We start from the raw sequence: 27,920 nt of genomic DNA on the forward strand, positions 1-27,920 counted from the left end.
GGCTTGATTTACTAGCTTTTGCATGGTGAAAACCCTGTTGTCCTTAGCAATGGCTCACATGCTTTGGGAAAGAGAGAAAAATGTAAAACATCCAATAAAATTTACACGTATTTAATCATATCATTTTTTAGTCACTACAGATCTTTTGTGTTGCATAAATTAATTGACCTAAGATAGCAGACCCCATAACATGTAACAAATTGAGTAATATGATACTTGCATCTTGATGTTTATGTATGGTATAGCGCCCTCTTTTGTTCAAAAAAATATGTATAGGATCAGGAGGTCTGTGGTTTCCATAACAACTCTCTGATTGGAGAAACTGTTCTCATTGAGAAATACAATACTTGCATCTTGATGTTTATAAATATATGGCATAGCGCCCTCTTTTGTTAAAAAAATCTAGTATTAGTAGGTCTGTGGTTTCCATGGAAATAAGCTTGGGCGATATCGATTTATTTTATTCACGATATATCGCTGACAATATATCGCGATATTCGATATAATCGCGATTAATTAAATTTGACATCTCAGGGTTCGAAATTAGCGGTCGCCCGATTGCCAAATGCGAGTGAAAATAGCGGCGGGCGACTGAAAACCATTTCTCACTAGCCCGCCGGGCGAGTCAAATAATTATTCCTTTTCACATATAAATGAGGGTTCAGTGGCAAAATCCCACCGAAAACTTCTACTAAAGCTTTTAAATTAGTAAGTTTGACAATTCTAGAAACTTGCTAGATTTAATTTTGTCGTGATCGGGACCGGAATTGCTGTCGTTCGTATCAGAAAACACGTACAATCAATTGAAAACACGATGCACAAACCACATGGTGCCGAGTATCCTCACAGTACACGGTCGCCCACTGGTGGTACATCCATGCAGTATGCACAGCACATACACAACGCACACAGTCGTCCAAAGTCCATTCTGACCAAATCTCTGCACGCTGTGATTAGCCGTTGATGGCTGTTAATAAATTCCATATTCATTATGTTCAGGACTAGACTTCAATGCAGTACATGTTCATGAACGGAGTAAAGAATTGCCGAACGTTGTGCATAATGACTGCAGACTGTGCACAATGTACAGCCTTGGACAACCAATAACATGGACAACTTTTGCCAACAGAGGGCGTTACGGGGCAATTCATTAATTATTTCTCGATGTGCGTTGTTGACTGATCGTTGATTCATGAAGATTTTGTTGCAAACGGAGTTCAAAACATGTTCAAATCAACCGACCCCCTAACCACGAAGTCATTAAAGTTGTTGTTGATGGAAAAGGGATAGTTTGAGGTAAAAATTCAGATATAAAATCCTCAAAAAAAGCAATTTTAAGGGCTTCACTTTCGTGGTTTTTTTTTTTTTTTTTTTTTTTTTTTTTTTGAAAATTTTGTGTATAATTACATGTGGGCTAGTGAAAAAAACCTGCGGGCGATCGAGAATTTTGGTTGACTCGCCCGGCGGGCGATTGAAAAAAAAAGTTAAGGGAAACCCCTGATCATCAGTCTTCAAACTCCAAGTGAAAGTTGTAGAAGAGACAGTCATAGCATAAGAGAGGTGTTCTAATGACCTATTCTTCTGGTTTTACTCCAAACCTATGGGGTGCAAGATGTCTCAGCTAGCAAATACATCGCGATATTTAATCGATATCGCGATATATCGATATTTCGATTAAAACCAAATCCATCCGATATCGAAATCGTTTCCAAATTAATATCGCGATATTCGATAATATCGTGATATCGCCCAAGCTTACATAGAAACTCTTTGATTTGAGAAATTTTTCTTATTGAGAAATATGATGCTTGCATTTTGGTGTTTATATGCAGCATAGCGCCCTCTTATGTTTAAAAATATCTAGTTACAGGAGGTCTGTGGTTTCCATAGCAACTCTCTGATTGCAAATTTTTTGAGAGAAATGGAAGATTTTTCCTGGTTGACTTGCGCCCTCTATTGAAATCTGATATGCAAACCCAGACATAATGCTGGTCAATTTTGTTTGTGCCTACTACATTAAAAGGGACATTTTATTCCCTGTGCGTAAAATAATATAACACTGTGAATAAACTTGCTGATATTAAATTATATTACATTTTCAAAACATACAGTGTAAGCTTGGGATATCATTAAAAAAAGTGTATGAATTGCTAATGTGTCTTATTCAGATATGGTTTGAAATGACTCTGCATTTTGTTACCAAATCACACAGCGACCAAAACAACATAAATGCACATAACTCAAGGAAGACAAGCCAAAATGACATTATGAGCGAGGCATTTCATTTGTCATGCTTAAATTTCACTATCCTTGGAATCAAATAAGCGTCCTGCACGTTTTCTACTTGACGGTCAACAATGATTGTAGCCAGACTAAAGTGAAACCTACAATGCACAAATCAAAAATGCATTTTCCCCCTCGTGGACGATTGATGACAAATATTTTTGTGCAGTCACGCATTTATCTCCCAGAGTGAAGAAAAGGGTGCCACAAAATTAAATTGCTTCTTGCCAATTCATTTCCGATCTTGTGTCAACGGATTGAATGGGAGAAGCAGTCGTGGTGGCCCTTGCTGAAAATATCAAATTTGATTTACCCCATCCATAATCAAAATAAGAAAAGAAATTGATGCAGTCAGGTCAAAATTATGTATTCTTGCGTATCCCATCATAGTTGTAGGTTGAAGACAAACAATGTAAAGAATATGAAAAAAAAGCAATCTTGAACAAAATGAATGCTAATAAATTTGTAACTACATAAAAATTGTGAAAACATTGTACAAATTGATGCAGTCGTGTCAAAAATTTTCAGGTTTGCGCATCCCAACATGGAATGTTGAAGAGAAACAGTGTGACAAATACGAAAAACAGCAATGCAATGGCAGTCTATTAAACAAACAAATTTTAATAAATAAATAAACAAATAAAAATTGTGAGAACATTTTAATATCCCATCATAGTAATGTTAAGGACAAACAATGTAAACAAAATGAAAAAAAAAACAGAAAGGCATTTGCCATCTTTAAAAATTGAAACATATTTTTTGAAAACTTTGAAGCTTTTGAAAAAAGCCAAACAATCAATGTGGGAAGCAGGAAGGGTTTTGGACTTGGCTCCAGAAGTACTGATTGACATTTGCATCATTTCCACTTCCAATTTTATGAGTTTTCTGAATGTATGCATATATTACTTGACTTAAAGGAACACGTTGCCTTGAATCGGTCGAGTTGGTCTTTGAAAAGCGTTTGTAACCGTTTTTTATAAAATGCAATGGGTAGAAAGATGTTGTAAAAGTAGAATACAATGATCCACACAAACATGCCTCGAAATTGCGTGGTTTTCCTTTTACCTTGTCGACTAACACGTCGGTCATTTATGGGGGTCAAAATTTTGACTCCCATAAATGGCCGACCATGTTAGTTCGCACAGTAGAAGGAAAACTACGCAATTTCGAGGCAAACTTGTGTGGATCATTGTATTCTACTTTTAAAACATCTTTCCAACCATATGCATTTTATAAAAAACGGTTACACACGCTTTTGTTTTGACCAACTCGTCCGATCCAAGGCAACGTGTTCCTTTAAACTGATTATACTGTGGATAAGACTCAAGAGTATGCAACATTTTCTTTTGAAAAGAGAAGAGCTTTCACTAGTTCAAAATGTATTTTGCTAAAATGTTTGTTACAAAATCTGGTTTGTCTTGATCTATGTGATACAGGCCCCCTAGTAATTATTTCTTGGCTAAAACTGACCCACAATAATATGATGGAGATTTCAAAATTATTTTTTTGTATGTCCCAAATTTCAAATTGTAATTCATTTTGCAAAGGGGGGGGGGTCCTTCGCTTAGAAGACCTGTATATCGAAAGAAAACATTTAGAGGGGCACACGAAGGCCAACCCAAACTGAGACAATGCCGTCATCTTCATGACATGTGAAATTTGAAGCCTGACAGTCCCGATTTGGGAGTATAATTCAATGCTTTTGTGGCGTTTTCGATTTGCATTTTGCATTTGCACTGAGTGCAACTCGCCTTTACAAAGGTAGATTATTATGTACCTACAGAAACAAGAGCCCATGATTTCACATAGTGTTTTCTTTCTGTGGCCATATTTTGGAATTCTATACGCATGTTTCTCCAGGCAGTTGTCATCTTTCCCTTACATACACATTTGAAGTTCACACTGGATGTGGCAGAAATGTTAATGAACTACTATTTTTTCCTGCAACTATTGATTTTTTAGAATCAAGTATGTTTTCAAATACTGTGTGTTCTTTTTTTGGAAAACCTCTCACCTAATGCACCAAGAATCTCTGAAAATGTACCACAAAAAAATGTTTAACTTGTTTCTTTGTTGTGTTAATGCTTTAAAACTTTGTTGTTGGGTAGTGATGTGAAAGTTTAATTAACAAAAAATATAAAGGGCTTGATATATGATATATCCCTCTTGGGATTATTTCAGAAAGTTTTGGTGCCAAACATCAAAATCACCAAAATCATGAAGATAAAACTATGTACAATGTCCCTGATTGCATAGTACTTCAAGGCTTTTAGTGTGCTAGGTCAAACTTCCAAATATTGGTCAAGAATGCCCAACAGTTCTATATATTCATCCTGGGAGAACCCTGACAATGTAGCAGCTTTTCATTGAAGAAATTCTTGATTGTGCTGATAAATCATACATGCATCTGATAAGATTTTAGCTAACTCTAGTCCAAAGTGGCATGTATGTAATAGTTGTGTGTGACATGTTAAAACATCTCTCTATTTGTTATCAAAAAATAACTGTTAACACAGAAATTGATATTATAGATACAGACTTTGGGTTTTTGAAAAAACATGTGAAAGTTGAGCCTAGAGCCTTACAGATTCTTCAGAATAGCAGGAATATTTTTTGTTGATGCGTTTTTAGAGCTTCTGTCACGTTCATACGCTGTTCACAGCTTAGGGGCTAAGAAGTTAATACTAAAAAAAATGTCGTAGCTTTACTACCGGCAAAATTCTTTGAAAGGATGTCAATTTTAGAAGCATAATTTGTCTTCCATTTAAATCCTTACCTTTGATCTATTTCTTTTCAGACATTCTTAGAAGGAAAACAAAAATGTCCACAGTAAAAAAAATCGTCACTGCTTTCATAGAAAAGAAAAATTGGAATGCTCTTAAAATTTGCTTTGAGATTTTAGAGAAATCATTCAGTCTGACAAATTGCGTTCGCTAAAAGCTTTCCATCACACTCTTCTTTCTTGTTGCTTTTCTTGTAATGCATGTAATGGTTTGAAGCAATTTATTGCAAGGTGTGTGTTGCGGAGCAATTTTTACTCGACAACATTCATAGTTCGCTTGTTTCATGTAAACCAGTGAAAGGTTTTCTTTCTTTCCCGGTGACGTTTTAGTCAATCTATCACTTGTCGGCCCGTAAATCTTAAACGGGTGCTAAAAGGTACCTCATAGGTAACCCCAAGAGAATCCTGGTCAGTTTCTTTCAGTCGTTGTAGAGGAAATGTTTAGAATTCCTTTTAAAATTAAAGATATAAAACATGTTCAGTACAGTATAACCATTTTTTACACAATGGCTTCGCTTTAAAACTAGACAACCCCACATGTTTGTTTTTGATGTGTACCAGTTGTGAGATGTCCATTGTTTCCATCTGTCAAAAACAACCATTTGCTTTCAGAATAAGCAATGGTTAAAAACAAAATTTGAAACTGTTTTGACCCACCAACAATCTCAAATTTCAATTTTTAATATAATCTATACTCTGAAGAAAACGTAATGTCCCAAGTGAACCAGATATTATTGTTCAAAAATCTCCAACATCAGTAGTTTTCAATGGGTTTTCCTGGCTTGGATAACTAACTTTGTAGTTAAATCAAGAAGGAAATCAATGATCTTGGCCAGCTTGTCTTCTTTTTTGTTTGTTATAAATTTAAGCGTATATATAGAAAATAGAATTTGGATTTTCAGTTATTTCTTTAATTTGAGCCACCCATAATTTGTTTAACATTGACTATTCTGAATGGCCCCTTGGCTGTTATCTTCTCGTTTATATTGTTTATGTGGCTTTGGCCATTTGCCCCAGTAGCATTATTGAAGAATAGGTAATAAAGCCAAAGCTATAAATTCAAACATCGCCTGAATGCATGGTAAATCGATCATCCCTTGTTCTCATTATTTTATCTTAATATAATAGTCATCAATAAAAAATAAAATATAAAAAAAATAAAAAGTTACTCTACAGTTTTGCTATTGTCGTTCAGAACAAATATTTAAAAAATTGATTGTAGGCTGCGTGCATTGTTTAGATTCGGTTGCCATTTCAAACATGTTACGCTAAATCATCATCCGATGAAGTCGTACTTTGGGTTTAATGGGTTTGCCGTACATGAAATATTGGTTTGATTTAATGAAGAGACGAAGATTGGATGCATAATGACAGCGGGAAATTTACCAACTAATGGAAATGGGGGCGTAGGCTGTGTGCGTCGCTTTGAAAAAAGGGGTTGGGTTATAGATAATGCAGACGTTGTATTCAGGAAAAGTAGTTCACCGAAAATACAAACTAGCAATGCTTCAAGGAATTTATTACTTACACTACAGTAGATTCTTCAAAATCTAGGATTGTGTCCATCACTGTCAAGATATGTATTGAAAAATGGGGCTGTTTTTATGCAGGTGATTTTGCAAGCCTCTGAGCATGCAGTGCACAGGAAATAATATTGATACAATTTTGTTTGATTGGTATGGGCTCATGAGAATTTTGTTTTACCAAACCAACATTTATGGTCGGAAAGTAGGGCTAGCTTAAGCATAATATCCAATCAAGTTTATGCTATTGATGGTTAATGCATTGTAATGCACAGGGAACAATTTTGATACAATTTATTTGACATCGGTAATTTTATTGGATCACGAAGAAAAAAAATGACCAAACCAATATAACATTTATGGTGGGAAAGTAGGGCTAGCTTAAAGCGTATTATCACAATAAAGTTTATATAAAAACAAATATGCTATTGATGGTTATTCATACGGCAATTTCATGTAAAAAGATCGTCAGTTGCTTGTACTTTGCACACCCTCCCGGAACTGCCTCCAGCTAATGCAGTCATACATGATTTAAGTGACTCCTGTTTTTCCACGCATTTTATATTCTTTGAGTGACAGTTGTACATGTAGCTTAGAATGCCTTATTCAGAGTTTCTATGTTGGATCTAATTACCTAGAGTTCGATTCAAACGGTGAAGCAATCTGTACGAGCTAATTTGGTGGATTAGATTTTTTAATTGACTTTCATAAAAACGAGCGCGAACAAGTAAATCCATTTTAAACTCTTCATCCACTGAACATTTATTTATATGTTTGTTTTCCACAAGAAAAACATCTTCACCTCATGATTTGTGGGGGGACTGTCAATGACACAGTTTTTCTCCCTTAGCAGCTGGTCCACTGGACAAATGCCAGTCAAGCAGTCAAACTTTAACAGCCCTGTCGTATGAACAAAAAATGCTAAAGGACACGTGAAATGAAAACCTAAACTGGTCTGTGGCTTGTCACTGAAAAAGTTATGGGCATTAACCCTGTGTTGAATGCACAAGTTGGATCGAATAAATGGGCGAAAACCAATCAAGCTTTCACACTCAGTTGTCTTAAAACAAAACTGCACATTAATTCCTTTTTAATTGCCCTTTCTCCAGTAACTGTTCATTACATCCTTCTTTCACTAAGGATTTGGAGCCCAAATTACAAGGTTTTCACAAGATGCAAATTTTCTGCCAAGTACATGACCCCCAAAACAACAGCCAGAAGATTCTAAACAGGAAATAGCTTTACAGGGGGCTGTAAGACTGTACATTGATTACCATTGTAAGTGCAAATTTGATTTGATCCAAAACAGTACAACCACAAAAAAATGGTTCATACATTATCCTCTCGGAGTATGGTATTGTATCAGAGACCATAAGAAGCTTTGGAACACAAAAGATGCTGTACAAGAAAAAGAAAAGGAGCTTCATTTGGTTATGAGAAGATGCATTATGCCTAGACAACGGACGTCAAGTTTCCCCTCGCTCTCTAATAAATCTCCTCCCATTGTCTTCTTCATTTTCTTCTGAGCATACATGCAGTTTGTATTTTATTAAATCAATGCCGGTTGGTTCTTTTCTCCTCGCCATCTTCTTTGACCTAATTCATCGAGGCGACCCAGAATTGTCGGATAAACTTTTATCAGACCTCAAACCCCTTTTTCGCTCTCGCAGTTGTATTGAGATAAGAAGATAGGCTTATTATGGGGAGAGCCTTGTATTCAAGTTGAATTTGTCTTTTGTGTGGGGATTTTATTCATGGGAGGTTTTTATTAATTGCCTTGCACCAGTAAAGGACTTTTAGAAATAGTTCCATCTAAAATCAATGATGAACTTTGCCTTTTTAGATTATAAGTTTCGTTCAAAAGTTTGACTGAGATCATACAGTTGGTGCAGCATGAATATTTTTTAGACTTAAGTTCTGAGCAATGCAAAGAGCTCCGCTCAATAATTTACGATTCAAAGCTTTCCTCATATTTCTTAAAAAAACAAGGGCCTGGCAATTGAAATATGAATAGATGGTGTTGTTTTATCTGTCAATCTAATGCATTCTTTTGTGAATGTATTGAAAATTATTTAAGAGGGAAAAAAAGCACCTTAAGTAAGGTATCCATAAATTGCTGCTCATGTTTTGCATTTAAGACCTTCAGCAAACAGCACTTTGTTTAATTTCATTATGAAAACCTGGTTTTTCTTTTTTGTCTTTTTAGGTTTTGGGGGTAATTTTTATTAGCTCCCAATGGCGACGCATGCAAATTATAACCAAGCTTTGAAAGCATTGTAGTAAAAAGTATCGGTATGAGATCTAACACTCAAAGTATAAAAAAAGTCTACCTTTTGAAATTAAACTTTCAAAGGTTATTTTTATTGTTCAATATCAAAATTTGTATACATGATTAAAACAAAGTCTGTTTCAACAACCAATATTTTACCTTTAAATATTACATACCGAGTATTATTAAGTTATTACAAATTCTAGAATCTGAAATGTCTCAGGTTTCACTCTGCTTTCACTTTGGCACTTTAAAAAAAAAACTCAAGTTGTCTCGGATTATAGAGTAGAACAGGACCCCACTTTGTAAAGTGTCCCCACCCCTTAGCAAAGCATACAAACTTTCCACTCAAACACTTTTAGCCAGAAAAGTCTAATTTGGACAGGCAGTGGAAAAACCCTTGTCCAGTTTGGACAAGCAGTTTTCAAAACGCATTTCAGTTTGGACAGGCAGGTTTTTGACGCTTTAATGCAGTAGAGATTGAATTCAGAGGATCTTATAGTCGTTTTTGTTAAATCCTAACAATCATAGGTGTTTAATAATTGGAAAAATGAAATTTGATCTGTTGCTTTAGATGTCCGGGGCACACTGACATCTTTTTAGAAAATCAATTTTCAATGTGCGTTGGGGAGATGACCAATCGTTCACTGTGAAGTCATGACGGGGGTTGTGTGAATAACAATTTCCACAATTCATAAAATATGATGATTGATGGGCTTGTCTTTGGTGTAGAAGCTACTGTTAAAGAGCGCTGCTTGAGCAGAAAATTTGAAAACAATACTTGAAATATGGTGATATGGTGTTTATGCTGGAGACCTTACTCTAACAGGCAAAATTGTTTTGTGATTGAGTTATTTTTGTTATAAGAGAGCTACTTAAAGCCATTATACCCTTTCGGTACAGGCACAACAAAAAAGTTCACAGATTAAAAAATAATTTACAGGGTTTACAGAAGGTAATGGTGAAAGACTTCTCTTGAAATATTGTTCCATGAAATGCTTTACTTTTTGAGAAAACATTAAAACAATATAAATGGATTTATTTTAAACACATGTCATGACACAGCAAAACGCGCGGAAACAAGAATGGGTTTTCCCGTTATTTTCTCCCGACTCCGATGACCGATTGAGCCTAAATTCTCACAGGTTTGTTATTTTATATATTAGTTGTGATACACGAAGTGTGGGACTTGGACAATACTGTTTACCGAAAGTGTATAATGGCTTTAAGCAGAAAATTTGATGCTGAGCAAAACTAAGCAGAAAAGAACTCAAAAACAACTCTTGTGTGCTGAGTTTTGAAATTGGTCTCTGAAATTAAATAAAATGCTTTGCCCACCAATTTTGATATGGACATGTGCTAAATTTTTGCATTTTCTGTCAAAAAAACTTGTCTAAGACTGATGAGTGCCAGCAGAAAAACTTTGGTATAAAAAAAATTGTCAAATAAATACTCAATTTGAAATCAAATGTACAAGAATTGTTCACAGAATCCTCCTTAGTATTTGATTATTCTTATATAAAAATGGCATCTTGAAGTCATTTGGACTGAGTCTGAAAGCAAACCTTTGAAGTGGCCCTTTGCTATCTATTTTTCATAAAGTTCTGATAAGACTCGGGACTAGAGTCTACACAATAGCTTAATATTTCACTTCCTCTCCTGTCTATCTATTTTTTTGTATACCCCCTTGCTCGGAATTTAGCTATCGCTTCTCATCAGTTGGCCAAGCATGGTAGTTTGAAGTCTGATGGATCAATAGAAAGAGAGCCGTCTTCCTGTTGTTGTCCTTTATCCTTTATTGTTGTCAACCGTCAACTTGACATTTGAAATGAAACCGACTGTGTGTCGTCTGTTTACCTACTTCCCCTTTCAGGCTCTTCTTGTAGAGGTGGAGATAATTAGAAGACAATGGGAGAAGAACTCTGTCCCACTATTTGGGTTTGGAGAAATAATTTCTCTCTGTCGTGAAAAAAAAACCACCTTATTTTTTTTTATGGGTATTTACCCTTTAAAATTTAAACCATCCAGTGCTTATTTTCTTTTAAACTGACCATGGAACTGGCTGATAATATCTTTAATTTAAAGATGATTGTAATTTTTTAAATATTTTTGCTTGTATACGAGGCTTGTGAATTCATCTCAAAGACTAGGTTCTTGGTGTCTGCCATTTTTAGTTCGGAAAAAAGTGTACTATTTGCTTGGGGAAAGGGATTTGTTTTTGATAAATTTAGCTACAGATTTATATATAAAAAGTTTTGGTCGGAGTAATTATCACTCTTGCTTTGGAAGCCTGTGTTTTGGGTAAGCGTGGTTTGAATTCCAGCAACATTATTTGTTGTTTTTCCATTTCTGTTTGTAAAAAAAAAAAAAAATTCTCAGATGTGCCTGGTTTAAACTAAGCTTCATGATCTCCGTCTCTGGCCTCGGTATTTTATTTCAAAGGATTTTTTTTCCACATACTTGTATTCTATTGTGAATATGTTTTTTGGGGTAGATATGCCTGTTTTGATTTTAAACCTCAAGCTTGTTGTTATCTTTCTTGGGAGGCCGTTTCCAAGGTGCAGTGAAATAAGATGCAATATGCCACGGTGATGGCTTTGTATCATGATTGAGCTTTGCTTTTCAGGTATATGATATTAAATTGTATGTCCTTGGTGCATCGATTCATATACGATGGGTGCACGGCTCTCTATTGTGGACGCTCATCCGTGGCACGTCAATATTTCATCGCTGACCAAGCAAGAGCAAATTTGAGAAGCTATATTCATGGCCATTATTAATGAGGATGTAAGCATGAGTGCCTGGTGGTGGATAGGTACCCCTGCTGCGGCGGGCAGCCAATGGGGAGCCCCCACATCATTGGGTGGTTAACCAATGGCGCCCCGCCGTACGTTGAGGGATGTTAATTGACGTTGGATTTCATTCATAAGACTCTCCCCCTTCTCTCCGTGTGTGCAGTCATTGTGCCGTTATCAACTCTAGCTAGTGACTTGCTCAAGTGGTTAATAGAGAAAAGCTGGGTATGACACAACCAATCAGGTGGTGACATGTCACCAGGGCCCCACAGCCCGTGTAATTTCCTTGTAAATGCTAAGTGGAACATGCCCCGCTCTCTCTCTCTCTCTCTCAGTCTCATCCCTGTGTCAATGCGAAATTTGAAATAAGTAATTGTAGGATTTCGGAAGTCAATGACGGCAGAAAATGATACGAGGGTCTAAGCTATTAGAAATGAGTTTGATTTTGTTTTTGAGATCTTCCAATCAATGGTTATGCTATTGATTTATATCCCGTTTAAGTTAGGGGGAGAAAAAAATCTGCTTTTGTTTGTCAGTGTGCAAGGAGAGACATAATACAGAGGATACAGAAGTTAATGAAGGAGAATCTTGTCAGGGTCTGAGGGTATTACAATATTTGATAAGCATATTTTGAGTTGTATGATATGTTTAGCACACAATTTTGAGTTGAGATTCAGAATTTACCTGTGTCAATGATACAGATTATAAAATGTGTGAAAACAAAAACAAAAAGAAGAAATCTTTCTTTTATTGATTTTTTAATTTTTAACACAATCATTGCTTGATGCCCGCTTTTTCTCTTGTATTGGAAAATCTCAAGTCTACATGTTTTTTTTTAATTTAAGGGTCAAAGTGGAAATAAATGAAAGGAACTGCAATATTCTTAGACCAATAATTGCAAAACCTTTTAGTTTTTAAATTTCAAATTTGTATTTTTAAGTGAGTCATTTGCATGTCATTTTTATTGCCTTGAAAAGAAAATATCTCAATTCCATCGTACCATTCTTGATATGTAACGAAACTGAAACTCAAGAAAATGGAATCGGCTGTTTTAAATTGCTTACCAAACAAAAGGACCTGAGGTATAAATTGAAAAAAATATTTAATGGCCTGACATTTAGACCCTTTCTCGAGAAGTTAAACTCGGTAAAATTTGGTAAAATGATTCTGCTTTCCATGTCGACTGTATAGTTGTATCACACAACACACTTTGGTTTGAATTTAGACAGAACTTAACGCTTCGATTGATACAGTGAGTGTTGAGGTTAAAGTTTCTTCTGTCCATTTATTTTTTTATATGTGTGGTACTCTCTCCAAGTTGAATGAAAGGACTCTATAGACCTTTATGACGCTGTCAGCAACTTAGTCATGTTCCCTGTTTCCAATAACAGCATTCATTGCGCAAACATGGCGCCAGACTATTATTTGGTCCACCCTCAGTTTGTATACAACGAGTTGGAATGGAGTAAAATCAAGATGGCCGTTATAAAGGTCTATTGTGCACAGACACAGACATGCATTGTAGGGTGTCATGTAAAGAAATATATACTTCCCTCTTGAAAGTGGATTAGTATAATAAGTAACACATTAAAAATCTGATGCCTTTTAACAAATCACTTTTTTTTTCTTTTCTTTTTATATAATAAAAAAGTAGGTCCATGTCTGTCCATTTTGACAGCACTCTACAATGTGTGGTAGACTTTGATCTTGTAAACTGGAGTGCCGAGGGATTTGTGTGTGTAGTGATATATTGCTTCAGACATCATCTGTCTCAGAAGGATGGTTGTTGCCTGGATTAAACATCATAAATATTTGATTGATTTTGTACATTTTATTATATGTTATAATTTGTTATTTGTGTTCAACTTTTTTTTGGGTACTTGGTTGATATTAGCAACTTGATTTAATATCTTTTTTATGTATATTAAAAACGAAATACTCTACTGTATTGTGCAATAAATTCACTGAAATGTTATCCAACAGTCATGCACCACAGTATGTTTCTACTATAACTTCACAACGTTGGGTCAGTGCTATAATAAGGTCTTTAATTGCAATTTAATATCATTGTAATGATCATAAGGGGCCAAGTGAAAACGCGTTTAATTTTAACAAAACAAATAAAAGTCTTTAAAATTAATATTTAAAAAAATCCTTAGAAAATAAATGTTTCTGTGGGAGTCTATGCTACATGTAGATCAATAAACTCCAATTAACAGGAGCACCAAAATCAGTTTTATGAAATCCATACAAGTTGCACTGTGAACTTAATCAGTCTTGAGCCGATTACATGTACATGTAACAACATCCTGCAATATGCAAATTTAGTTCAACTGACCAAATCACTGGAAAACGTGTTCGCTCTCAAATTGTCAAACCAATGCCAAGTTGTCCGTGATAGTTCTTTAAGATGTCCATGAGACAAAGATGGAGAGATGTTTCTTGTGGGGAGGATCGTTGACATGACATGATTAGGACAAGGAGCATTGACCAGATGAAGGCCAGACGACTCAAGGGTCCCACTAGGTGCTGAAGAGACCTTAAAAACCAACAGTAAATCCTTCAGAATCTGCAATGCATCCGGTAACATGGCCATTAGGGTTGTATCTTCAAAGAGATTCGTTTTGCTCAAGTTACCTTTGGTGGACGAAGCGAGAGATGGTCAAGTCAAAGAAATGATTTCTGCTACTTCAAAGAAATATTACAACGTGTGTAGCCCTTGATAGACCACGTTTAGAGGTTGAGCTCTTGGTGCAGTGGTCATAGAAAATGTCATACAAAACACAATGTGAATACTTATCAATTATGCTCTCTTGGTGGCAGTCTACAGTGAAGCAATACAAATAAGATGCAGGCCCGATACTTCACGGAGGCAACTAATGTGATTGCCTCCATGCCCCCTTGTCCTTGCTTTGGTGCCCTGGAAGAGCTCCAGTAGAAATTAACAATTTTCTTAAAAGGTGCCCTTTACAAAGGAAAAATTGCCTTAGTGCACTTGCCATTTCAAAAGCCAAGCATACAGGCCTGTTAAAGTGAGATAGGACAAAAAAAGTGAGACGCCTTTTAAAAGAGGCATCAGACATTCTGATCTGCTGTGTATTTCATAAGTTCATAAGAAAAGAAAAAAAATAGAAATAGCTGTTGCCTGCGGTTTCAACCCTACCAGAGCTCTTTCACGCAAGCTAAAAATCCTTTGTCAGGTCTTTAATTAATTTTGTGTACATTTAACAGATTAAAATGAGAGCTGTTTTGTAAAGGTCATTGATTCTTTCATTGTGCAAAATGTCTTTCATTGAAGTCTTTATATAATCGTAGAAGGAAACTGTATGGAGTGTGACTTTGACGTTAAGAGAGATTCATGAATGTAAATTGCGGATTACGCTGCAAGATTATAAGTTCCCAAGTCCATGAGGATTAGATAATGAAATATTCAAAGCCTCTGATTTGTCATGGGGGTATTCATACAAAGATGTAATTTTCCAAACTGCAGTGATGCTCCTCGTGGCAAATTTATGTACTGGAAAGAATTTTTTCATCACAGTCTTAAAAGCAAAGGATACAGGCTTTGGTTTTGGGAATCTTTTGAATGTTTTAATCTTATAAAAAGTAGAGATACATTGTTGTAATACAACAAAACTAACCTTTGAATTTTTTTTAAAAAGGTGGTAGCATTTTTGAGATTTTTCCGAAAAATGATTCTGTGAAAGGACGCCCTTTCCATGTGAAAATGTCCTTGCATATATCTCATCACCCCCACACCCAGTTTTGTTGCTGAATGCTGCACACCTTCCCGTGTGTTTAGGTTCAACTCTTTCGGCACAAAATATGCTGAATGCAAAGTTAGCAAATAAGGGTTACCATCCAAAAATTATTATAAAACTGGCTCTCACCACCACTGAGCAAATAAACTTTGATAACAAATATCGTCTGCTTAAAAACATCTTACTGAAATTGGGCCAAGATGGTTGAAGTACAGTTCCAGTTGAACCTTTGGAAAGAAGATGCAAGAAAGAAACCCACATGAGGCAAGATGGGGGAATAATGCCCTGTCATGATGCCACAGGAGATTGATGCAAATTGAAATGATGAGAGAACATCAAGCCATCTGAACATCAATTGATGAGGACATTATTTGATGACAGCACTTAAATTAATAGCATTTTATTTCCTTTCCTCCTTCAAACCCTCCCGTCCCTGTCAGATTGCTGTAAATGCAACTTTTATTTTTAACCCCTTTGTGATTTAATCTACCATTCATTTAATATATTTTTTTCTTTTATTTTTTATTTCCAGGCAACACATAAATCGTACAGGAACTAGGAAGAGCAAGGGGTGAGTTTTATTGAATAACAGTGAATTGAATCCATTTTTCTATCGGTTGGGTGTGGCCCTTGTTTTTTCCTAATTAAAAACTAATTAAAAAACAACATTGGCAAACCTTTTTGTCTACAACCTTATTCATTGCAGAACATTCAGTTGGCAAGTTATGAAACGAAATGGAACTGTACAAAGTTTAAAGCCAGAATTCAAACATTACTCCTAAAAAATGTGTTTCCTTCATGAACAAAAACAACAACAACCTGGCAAATAAATGTTATTATTATGGAAAGGCTTGGAGTAACACCATGTAATGACTATTTTTTAAATGAGTTTCGGGTGGTTCTGAAAAGAACCGTTGGTTTCAACTTGATGTTTGGATCAGTATGCTCTGATCGTCTTCTGGAGAAAGTGTTATTGGAAGTGTAAGTGTTAATTATACATAGAATTGTAAAACATAAATTGCCCTTTTTTCTTCCTGTGCACTTTTTTTTCTCCAAACCTACCCTGTCGATTATATGTGAACAGTCCGTTTTCAGTTACAAACCCTTTTTGAACCCAGGGTGTACAAAAGTGTGCTTCAAGATGCCAATATTGACGTAAACATTGTGTTGAGTGTGTTGAAGACGTGAGATGTGTTGTGTGTCAATACACTTAATCAAATGCTCCTAGGCGTAGTGGAGCACTTGTTGTTTGTTTTAGATCGGGCTAGTCATGTGATGTGTGTTATGACCTTTGATTGATGAGGCGTCTGTTGTCACGGTGAAGTCCGGTGAACTTTTGACGGTGAACAGCGTGAATTATAATTACTGTTAAAAAAAAGGCATACGTTTGAGAAGTGATGTGGGACACAGCATGCAAATTGAGTTATAAATACAGTTTCATTTTCATCAAACTTCGAGAATGTTTTATTCTTTTATTATGTTAAGGTTTATTTAAACAAACTCTCATTGCAGCTGAGCCTGCCGGCTGAATGACAAACCAGTTTACGATAAGAAAGTAAGGAACGTCATTTAGATTTTCAACAACAACAAAACAGTATGAACCAAACGGAGAATTAATCTAAAAGAGAAGCATTTAGGTAGCCGACAAACATTCAAGGCACATACAATATTGCACAGCAAAAAACTGTCATCAAGGGTGAAATTAGAAACCATATAAACATTTTTTACACAATTATGGTTTTACCATTATTAAGGGCTGAATTTGATATGATTTACATCTAAAAATTTAACCGCAAAACAAGTGGTTGGGATGCTGCATACTTCTCAGGAGTTCAGGGCCAGTTTCGTGGTTCTGCTTACCACAATTTTCTGCTTTTATGGCCCGTAGAATCACACATTTTGCAGGGCGACGTAAGCGAAAAATTTCACGATAAGCAGTGCCATGAAATTTGGAGCCAGATGGATTTGGTTAGTAATCATATAAAGCACTATCATACTCAATCCTCCGGTTTTAAGTGGCCAATAAAATAATGACTACTTTTGCTAATTTGTATGGAATGGCTCCGATAAAACATTCACCTTATATTATCCCAGGTAAAAAAAGACAAACACCTTAAAGGAACACGTTGCCTTGGATCGGACGAGTTGGTCAAAACAAAAGCGTTTGTAACCGTTTTTTATAAAATGCATATGGTTGGAAAGATGTTTTAAAAGTAGAATTCAATGATCCACACAAGTTTGCCTCGAAATTACGTGGTTTTCCTTCTACTGTGCGAACTAACATGGTCGGCCATTTATGGGAGTCAAAATTTTGACCCCCATAAATGGCCGACGTGTTAGTCGACGAGGTAAAAGGAAAACCATGCAATTTCGAGGCATGTTTGTGTGGATCATTGTTTTCTACTTTTACAACATCTTTCTACCCATATGCATTTTATAAAAAACAGTAACAAACGCTTTTCAAAGACCAACTTGACCGATCCAAGGCAACGTGTTCCTTTAAGTTCCCCAAAAAAGAAATTAGACAGGGGTTTGTTAAAATTGTGTGCGTCCAATTTAAGGAAGAATCGGGTGTAAATAGCTTTGTCTCACATTAATGAGGTAATTAGTAAGAAATGACAATCATTTCCCATCAAGGTCAAATGTCTCCATTGGTTTAAGTGCATCATTATTATCTCCTAGTTGGCAGTGGGGGGTTCTTTTTGTCTACCAAAATTTGCCATGCATGAAGTGAATCATGAGTTATTAATTTGAGAGATAATCTTTAATTTGCCCATTTGCAAGCTGTTCTACTGATGATAATTTAGCTTGTAGGGAGTGTAGTAACCCCTGCCCAATTGCATCGAGCTGCTTATAAATACAGAAAGTTGTTCTTCCAAGCAAGAATGAGCAGGGCTACAAGTCTCACAGTATATGTTGTTTTAGTCGGTAACCTTATTTTTGTTAGTGAACTTTTGTTCCATGCTTATTTACATGAAGTTAATTTTTGTGCTTTCTGTTGCTCTTTGAAATGGGGCCCCTGGACCCTACGTGAATTTCATTGAGCCTTTAAGCAGAAAAAAAAAAAACTGCTCAGCAAATTTCTTTGCTGAGCAACAAATGTATTTAGCACCAGTCGCAACGGTGTAAAGTGTATGGAACTTTGGCTGGTTGTCCATTGCTACTAAGCAAGGTTTTCTGTACTTAGCAAATCGGAACATCAAGAACTAGAATTTGGCTAAAAACCTCTTCTTTGCTATAAAGTGTTTCAGGCCATTTCCGAATTGGGCAGCTACAGCTAAGGCTACGACTACGACTGTTGCCATGGGTGTTGCTAAGGAAGGCTACCTCAATGCATGATAACACGAAAATCTAGCCGTAGTCGTACAGTAGCTGTAGCCACCCATTTGGACACAGCCTTGGCAATCGACTCACTGATCTTTGGCCTGGTTTTACATGTTTTAGTAGTATGTCCATTACTGTCATGTATTATTGAGGGATAAGTGTGCAGGCCTAATGGACCACACTGTTATGCCATGGACGTGACCTTGCTATCCCCTTCTTCAAGAGGTTGCCATTCGCTGTTTTTAGATTAATTGCTCGCAAATTAATGAAGCTTTGAAGTAGGAAGAAGCCGCTTGAAACTGTGCATGCAAACAGTGCAGATTGCCTGTGAAGAAATTACTTTCCAACAAGATTTTTATATATATTTTTTTTATTTGTATAAATTTATAGGGTTTTATTTATTTTTCACTGCTGAGCTAGTGAGCTGGTGTGTTTGAAACAAGGCAGGGCTGGATTTGTACACTGGACTGCAGGCTTGAGACCATTCTTTTAAGGGTCGATTTCACAAACAGTGCTTAGTCCTAGAAGATATAAAAAACATATGGCTAGTCCTAAATAAGTTAGGAAGATTAACTTGTCCTAACTTGAGATTTCTCTCTTTGTGAAATCCACCCCTACCCTGGCCGGTTAACTCATGATCGAACAAGTCCAGCAGTGTTGTGTTTTTGTTCAATTGTTGACTTTCAGTCCGATAAATATAATCATGTTGATTGTTGAAGAATACTTACCCATGACAAAAATTACATCAAATTTGCCTTGTACATAGTACTTTTTCAAATTCAAACTGTGATGGGCTTTTTTTGTCAATTAAATTCTGGTTCTTTTTTGTTTGTAAAAACTTCCTAAATTAAAATTGAGTTTTACTTTTTTTTTTTCTTTTTTTCATTCAAATGAATAGGCCTAGCAAGGCCTAGACCTAAACTTCAAAAATACATATTTTTTTAAAGTAATGAAATTTGTGACTTTACTAAACTACCAATGAGCATGAAGCTTCTCAGCTTATCAGACATCAGACAATTTCTTTTCATCGTCGTTAAAGAAAAACTGAAGAAAAAAACTCTGTACTCAGTTTATTGTGTTTGAACATGTCCCCTCTTTTTTTCTGCAATTACATGTACATGAAAGAAAGTGGCAAACAACTCGTTTCTTTATCCTCCAGAGATTTACATGAAATGTATAATGAATATCTTTGTCAAGATGCATTCACAGTTTGACCCTTGAAGCAGTTGGGAGTAAATAATGCACGATGGGGGCTGGCATGGCTGCGGAAAAGATTTAACGGCAAATTACATTTACATTATAGGTGGTCCAACTCATTCATTCTGTTTTCCACCTCGGCTCTTGATTTTTCATCCATGGCATAGCTTTCCTTTAGTAGGTCAAAAGAGATGCTGTAAATTGCGTCACATTACAAAAACTACCACAACAAAAGCTTGTGTAAAGTGTTTGTTTGAGTAATTAAATTTTGTTCACTTTTATTTGTAGGTGTGATGATTGGTTATGAAATTTTGCCAACTGGATTTTATGGACATTTGTAAATTCTGTTATTGTATTATCAGTGTTCTCCATTGGATTTTTCAGAACTGTGGGTGGGGGCTTCTTGAAGCAAATTTTGGGAAGGTTAGCCTAAGCATGTGAATTGAAACGAGGTCCTCGGAGTGTTATTTTACTAGGGTTTAAAGGCCCTGCTGTGAAATCTGGGTCATTCTAAAAGGTTTCTTTATTTTTTGATTATCTAGATATAAATTTGATCTAAAATCTAAAGAATTTTTTTATTTTCGTGCAATGGACTCAGTTTTTATGTTTCGGAGAGCACTTTGCATGTATCAGCCTGATATGCTAGCTTCAGCACACTCGTCTCATTTAGCCTTCATTCTTAACTTTGTGTCTCCTTTAAGTTTTAGTGTATACCATGTGCTATGTTCAGTGATACTACCTAACTATCACAGTTATCATGAAAGTAGATGTACTGCTGGGGTATTTGAAAGACTCACTGTATCCCAACAAAAAAAGTCATCAATTGTCTTGGGATATTTTCTTCTCATGTTTTAGCATGCAAAGAAACCTGTCATTCATTGAAGTTTTACTCTTCCGGTTGGAAAATACCATGGGTGAATTCATGTGGATGTCTGGCTGCAAATGAGTGTATTGTTGACTCTCAAGAGAGACCATTGTTAACATCTAATAAGATTCCACTTCTTCCCATGTCTATCCCTCGCCCACTCTCTGAGAAAAAAAATCCCCCCTTTATCAAGCCTACCTGATTCACGCAAGACGTAAAAGTTCGTGTAACGACAACATCCTTTTTCTTCTCCATGGCTTTTCTACATTCCATTGCCTTGTTTTTAAATATATTATTTTAATAATAGGGTAATTGCTTGTACTAAAGTGCATTGATCGTGTAGATTGTTAACAACTGTGTGGGTAAATGTACTTTCAAAATTAAACTCTGCTGCAGTGAAGTCAGTGTTTTTTCCTCCGTTTTTTTTTTCCACTACTCGATGCTTGATGGTACTTTCAGATGAATGAAAATGAAGAGCCGTTGGAGTTCAATACACTGTGTGTATAATACACAAGTCATCTTACTGTTCGAAAATCTACAGAATCAAAATAATTGCGGCTACTTGTGAATAGCGTTGTGCCTTGCCTACTGAGGTACATAATGTATTGTAAGCATACTAATGAAAGAATTGTTTGGAAATGAAGAAACAAATAAACAGAGACGTGTGTAGTTGACATTGGCTACAGTCTTTGTGTGCAGTGATGCGTGAATCCCATCACTGGATGCAAATTACAGCACCTGCCACTATCCATGGATTGAGACGGCCAATCAGCAATGTAATGAGCAAGATGCTTGAGTGGGTTCAAATGCTTAAAGGCAGCCTACTGCAATGTTCATGTAGTCCTGCAAAGTATTTGTACACATATGTACTGGGAACAATTTTGTAAAGCGATTTTGTCTAGCACTTTTCCTTTAAGACTGAACAAGTTTTGTTGACACTGAATGCAAATTATTGCAAAATTGTGACTTTTTGAGAAGTAACTGATGTATTTTTCTGCAACATTTTGCATCAAAATACAAAGGTAATTGTTCACTGATTTACAGTATGCGTTTGTTTTTTGGCAAACTTCTCTGTAATGATAAATTCACAGAATACATTTTTTTTGGGGGGGGGGTCAAATGAAGAACTACAAGGGAAACGGACTGGGTAAATTTTAAAATAATTTCGGGTTGAGCAAATAAAATTGAAAACAGCTGGATTTGAACCTACGACCTCCGGTTCAACGTTAAAGAAAATCTACCTCCAAAATAACTTATTTGACTGAAAATAGATTTTATTTTTAAATCGTCCTGCCAGGTGTTGTTTTTGCAATTGTATCATTTTGAAGCGATGGTCACCTATCGATAGCTGAACGTGGGAGTTTAATACAACAAGATCTGTCTGACAATTTGCAAAATCACCAGTTGCTCTTGTTTTCTCGTTTTCTCGGCGGTCACAGGACTGTCAAATGTAAACAGGTCGGTGGAGCGAATTTTGATATTAAATCCTACCACCACAAATTCACCTGTTCTCAAAAACTATAGCAACTACAAATGATGTTATTTCCCTTCAAACTCAAGAACCTAAACTTGTTCAACTCCGAAAGAAAGCCATCGAAGCATGCTTATCAAAACTGAATCCACCAAACGCACAAAGAACACTGGAGGGAAACTTATTAGGCAGTTGAAGTAAGCAAGAATAACTTGACGTTTTGAACTGTACACTGGGTTGTCATGGTTGTTGGTGGGACACGTATACTGCCAGAAACGGTAGTAAATTTCCAAAGACAGCTTTGATGGTTTTCAAAGTGAATTTTACCGAGTGCCAAATTGCCGAGGGACACTTGAAGGTGCTATTATAGACGGACATAAATGTACACGAGAAAGGTGTTTGACATGTGTCTGCCGAGTTTTTTTATTTTTTATGAACTAAACACTACTTGAGTTTCCCCGTCGTGGTTGGTTGGCAAATCCGTTGGGGTGGTTGGGAAGTCATTTCAGTGCTATCGCCAAAGAATGGTTTGCCGCATCTTTTTAAAACGCTAAATACTGCGGGAGAAAAATGACGGCGAGAAAAGGATTAAAATACCTTCCTCTCATCAACCAAAACTACAGTATCTTGAGATACTTGCTTCAAAAATATCATCAAGCCGAAGTGATTAGAGTATTGATCTTATTTGATCTTCTTTAACCGTCTTGATTAACAGGGAAGCCTCCCATTGAATGTCTGTAGTGTTGTATACAATTTCTTGTGACAGTATCGGGTTAATGTCAGCGCAGGTCACCCACCAACATGCAATGACCACTGAGGCTGGTGGTGTGTGGATATGTACACTTTCCTGATACTTCAAGGAGGCAACAAAGGGGATCGCCTCCATGCCTTCTGGTCATTGCCTTGAAATGCTCCGGAAGTTATGTACAATTTCCTCCGAAGGTGCCCTTTACCATGAAGAAATTGCAGCGGTGCCCTCTTTCAAAAAACATGAAGCAGATCCTTTCATTCGTGGGTGACTTTGTTGAAATCCTGCATTTCAATGAATGATCGTGATGATTTATTTATAGCTTTAGCGGGACGGTTTGGAAGGAGATTCAGGGTGAACTCTGCCAATAAGAATAACAAGTGCGGCTGGGGGAGAGATTGTTTTTTAATCAATTCACTGGTAAAATGATATCATGAGGGGGACAACTTTGAAATGGTAGCATAAACAGATTTTGGTGCATTCCGAATACTCTAAACATACAGAAACATGTGTAGGTTAACCGTGGTTGGGGTAAAGATGTACTGTCGGAGGGGGGGGGGGTGTTTCTAGGAAAGAAAAAAACAAATGTGATTTCGGAGGGTTACTAAGGAAAAAATGCTGCTCCCAGTTTTAACAATATTTTTAAGTCACTATGCATAGTGTGTAGTTATTTATTTCTAGATCATGTCTTTCATTACAGACAGCAAAATTACAGTTGTGAGGTCCTTGTTTTGTAAAAAAAAAAAAAAAAAAAGAGAACATCCTGTTTGTTATTTGTGACTTGTACCTGGTAAATATTTGCATCTCTTGCAATTTGACATTGCAGTAAGCAATATTTTCCTGCCTGGTGGCTCTATAAAAAAAATTCAGAAAAATCTCAGTTTTGAAGCATAAACAGGTTATCAGTTTTGTTAGATACTGCATACTTTGTGTGATGCTGTGTGATGTAAGTGACAGGTCCCATAAAAAAAGGCTTTGTTTTGGATTTGTTGAGCAGTGGTTCTATTTCTAAAATTGTTTGTTTGCGTCAAATTTTTTTCCAGAATCTAAAAGATATGGTGGTTGTGTATGTCTGCTGAAGAAACAAAAGTTGTACCATTTGACAAGTTGAGAATTATTCAGTTTCAACTGAGCATCATTAAATAGGGCAATACCCCCGTTGCAAATGATTCACGTACAGGTATCGACACGTACCGCGTCCACCATTTTTGTGTCGTATTACACAATAGATAGCTATACTTCCCATCATGCTCACATTGATTGAGGCACATACACCGGCCAGTCTCCGTAATATGACTCTTAAATAGTACATCAGCACATGTAGGTAGGCGATGACGTCACTTACGAGGGTCCATAGTTCCACTTCGAGTGTCTTTGAAGAAAAAAAGATGGGAGCTGTGTGAAGATGTTTGTTTGAACATTAGCAAGTATGCAGAGGTGCCTTTTACTAAGTAAAATTACCTTGCTCTTCACTGAAGTATTAGGCCTGCAATGTCTGTCATAATGCTCTGCCCTGGCTTTTTTCATTCTGGACCCAAGTTTGGCTATTAGGCACGTTGAATTGAAACAAGGTCCTTGGAATGTTTTTCTACCTTGTTTTTATCTTGGTTTTTAAAGCCTGACTGCAATCTGGAGCATTTTTAATGGTTTATATCTTTTTGTTTTTGTGTGAATTTGATCTGACCCCCCCCCCCCCACCTCGGTGAGGGCACTGTCTGAGCTTTTGACATCATATGCAAGGGGTCTCTTGAAAGGGCCAGAGAGTTTTTCCTTAATGGGCACCTGAAAATTAGGGCATTTGAGATTTCTACTGAAACATTCAAGGGGCACCAAGGCAATCATGAAGGGGCATTACTAGACAGTCACTTCTGATGCTTCAAGGTTAGTTTATATTCAATCGTATGATGATAATTACAAACTCTGAGGATTTTCAGCGACCATGGCAACTAGTCACTGATGCCTCAGTGTTCTACGAATCAGCTATGTTTTTTATGATCACATTATTAAGTTGTCAGACTGACTCTAAACTGCCCTGCAGTGAAACATCAGGCATGCGTACATAGGGGACTTCTTCGTAAAAACAATAATGCACAGTATGACAAAATCAATCTTATTAGTAAATGTACCCTAATTTTGCTTTCAGAAGAATCTTCGTCCTTCGCACTTGTGATACTTGACCCAGTTTCCCCCTCTCTGTTTCCCCCTCCCCAATGAATCCAGCTGCACTAAAGTATGGGTGTGTACAAAATGAAATGAGTCAAGTTGATCTAAATGTATACCCTGAGACCAATTTCCAAAAGAAACATGACTGAGTCTCGCTCTTCAATGTTTTCATGGAATGTAAATTAGCGTAGGTTTATACAGCGTCATTTAAGGCTAGCTTCAATGTAGGTACTGGGCCAAATTTCATAGCGCTGTTAGCGCAGAAGAATTTGCTTAACAATTGTGCGCTTAGCCGAAATGAGTTGGTATTCTTGTCAAACATTGTAGACACAACATGGTAGTTTGGCTGGTAACCTTACTCTGGCAAGCATAATGTTATTGTGCTTAGCTACTTTCTGTGCTTAAGCAGCTAAGAAATGGGCCCTGGTAGACTCAACATGCAAGTTGTCAAGCTGTATTTTAGGTACTTAATTTGATGATTGCAGTTTTGGGCAGTGTTTTTGTTGTTGACATTGTAGCACATTCAGTAAACAGTGTGCATTCCTTTCACCATGCAAAAGCTGTCAAGCTGTATTTTACGTACTTTAAAGTGAATGATTTTTCAGGCTGTGTCTTTTTTGACATTTTTGCATAACATTCAACAGTGTACCTTTTGTAACATAAATATCGATCAGACAATAAGTAACACTTTTATTACATGTGCAATTCCAGAGCTAATTTAATAAGTGCAGATCAGCGTAATAAGTACATTGCAACTATAATTCTTCAGACGAAGTGTAGCAGTCCCATTCCAACGCCATGAAATATTCATCACTGTTATATCAAACAGCATACACATATGACTGTAAATTCCATGAAGAAATAATTAAGTTCCCGTACGACGGAAAATTCTAATGTATCTATGTCTAGACGAGTAAACAAGGGAAGGCGAAGGGCTCGCTACACGTCTTTAACAAACTGCACAATTTTCATGGTATAACATTGTTAGTCTTCAATATCTATCTTATCGACCCAGAGTGACACAGAGGAGTGGGTTCCCACGTTTCATCAGCTCATACTGCCAGTCCTCATGCTCATAATAATTCCACATGTCTGCTGCGGCCTGCATGAGGCGGCCGTTGCTGGCCTCCAAACTGAGCCACAAGTCGTGCCCCCCCCCCCCCTCATAACCCCCCGCCTGGGTTGTGTGTGCCAACTGGGGCTATGTGCCAGCCTGTGCTTGTCATAGTATTGACATAGTGCACCGAGTCTAGGTTCTAGGTATTGATTATCTGTTTTGCTCTAGGCTGCCACAGGAGTATTTCTCTCTCTCTGAACCATCTACCTTCATACACCATCAGAGAAAAGGGTGTTCCTTACCCCCCCCCCCCCCCTTCAATGCCAATCAACGCTAAAACCATCATACGCAAGTATTAGCATTCGAACACGCTAGTTTCAGCCTGACCCAGTTTGCGTTTTATATCGTCAAATTAAACTCATATTTTTTATTTTTTATTTATGATTGCCCACAAGCAATCAGCTCTCTTCATCTTGCCCTGTTTCCAGCCAACCATTTTATTGGTTTCCTTTAAAAGTTCATGTAGAAATATAGCGCCTGACGTGTGTACTTCCGGTTCAAATGTGCAAATGAAGTTGTTGTTTTTTCCAGAGAATTTTTTACAACTTTGAACTGTGTACCTTTGACTATATGTTCAGGACAGCCATTGTTTTTGTTTTTTCAACCCTCCACCCCCCCCCCCCCCCCAAATTCAAAGTTACTGTCATCAAACTGAGGCTGCAAGGCAAAATAAGCAGATACCTTATTCCAAGCAGGAAAACTCACTATGGATGACTATTGATTAGACACGGGGGACATGACAGAAGTGTTGACAGTATGAACAACTCAAGTTCTTGTCACACACATCAGTCCAGGGCATTGTCGCTGATGCCCACAATTATTGCAGGTTTTTAATAAAAGCATCAGTGTTGATAGTTTCAACATGATGTGTGCACATTTGGGGCTATGGATGTCCTATGCTTCCAACACATGCCAATGTGCTGACCAAGCCACAGCCGCTTATTCTTACATAGCCAATTCAGAAAGCACAAGAACAGTTAGGCCATGTGTAAATTGGGGGCTATGGCTGTTGCGAAGGGTGTTGCTATGGGCATACTATCCTTCAACACATGCCAATGTACTTACCAAGCCAAAGCCGCTTATTCTGACATAGCCAATTCAGAAAGCACAAGGACAGGTAGGCTATGTGTAAATTGACGGCTATGGCTGTTGCAAAGGGTTTTGCTATGGGTTTCCTATGCTTCAACACATGCCAATGTACTTACCAAGCCACAGCCGCTTATTCTGACCTAGCCAATTTAGAAAGCACAAGAACAGTTAGGCCATGTGTAAATTGACAGCTATGGCTGTTGCTAAGGGTGTTGCTATGGGTTTCCTATGCTGAAACACATGCCAATGTACTTACCAAGTCACAGCCACTTATTCTGACATAGCCTATTCAGAAAGCACAAGAACAGTAAGAACATGTGTAAATTTGATGGCTATGGCTGTTGCTAAGGGTGTTGCTATGGGCTTCATATGCTTCAACAATTCCATTGTGCCAGCCAAGCCAAAGCAGCTAATTCTGACATGGCTTGTTTGGAAAGCACTTACATACAGGCAATAGTTTTAAAAACAGTGAGGCCATGTGTAAATTGGGGGCTATGGCTGTTGCTAAGGGTGTTGCTATGGGCATCCTATAC

The 27,920-nt window shown here is 36.9% G+C and overlaps 1 protein-coding gene across 1 annotated transcript in view; it reads left to right on the forward strand.

Annotated features, from left to right (window-relative positions):
* The window catches only part of LOC139941477 (heterogeneous nuclear ribonucleoprotein K-like), a 95,016-nt gene that overhangs the window by 2,099 nt on the left and 64,997 nt on the right, over positions 1-27,920 (forward strand). Inside the window, exon 2 of the mRNA XM_071937998.1 lies at positions 15,946-15,984. The gene's annotated coding sequence lies outside the window, so the exon portion shown is untranslated. The remainder of the gene's footprint in view (positions 1-15,945; positions 15,985-27,920) is intronic.

Source organism: Asterias amurensis, chromosome 9 (genome assembly GCF_032118995.1).
Source record: "Asterias amurensis chromosome 9, ASM3211899v1".
Lineage (NCBI taxonomy): Eukaryota > Metazoa > Echinodermata > Asteroidea > Forcipulatida > Asteriidae > Asterias > Asterias amurensis.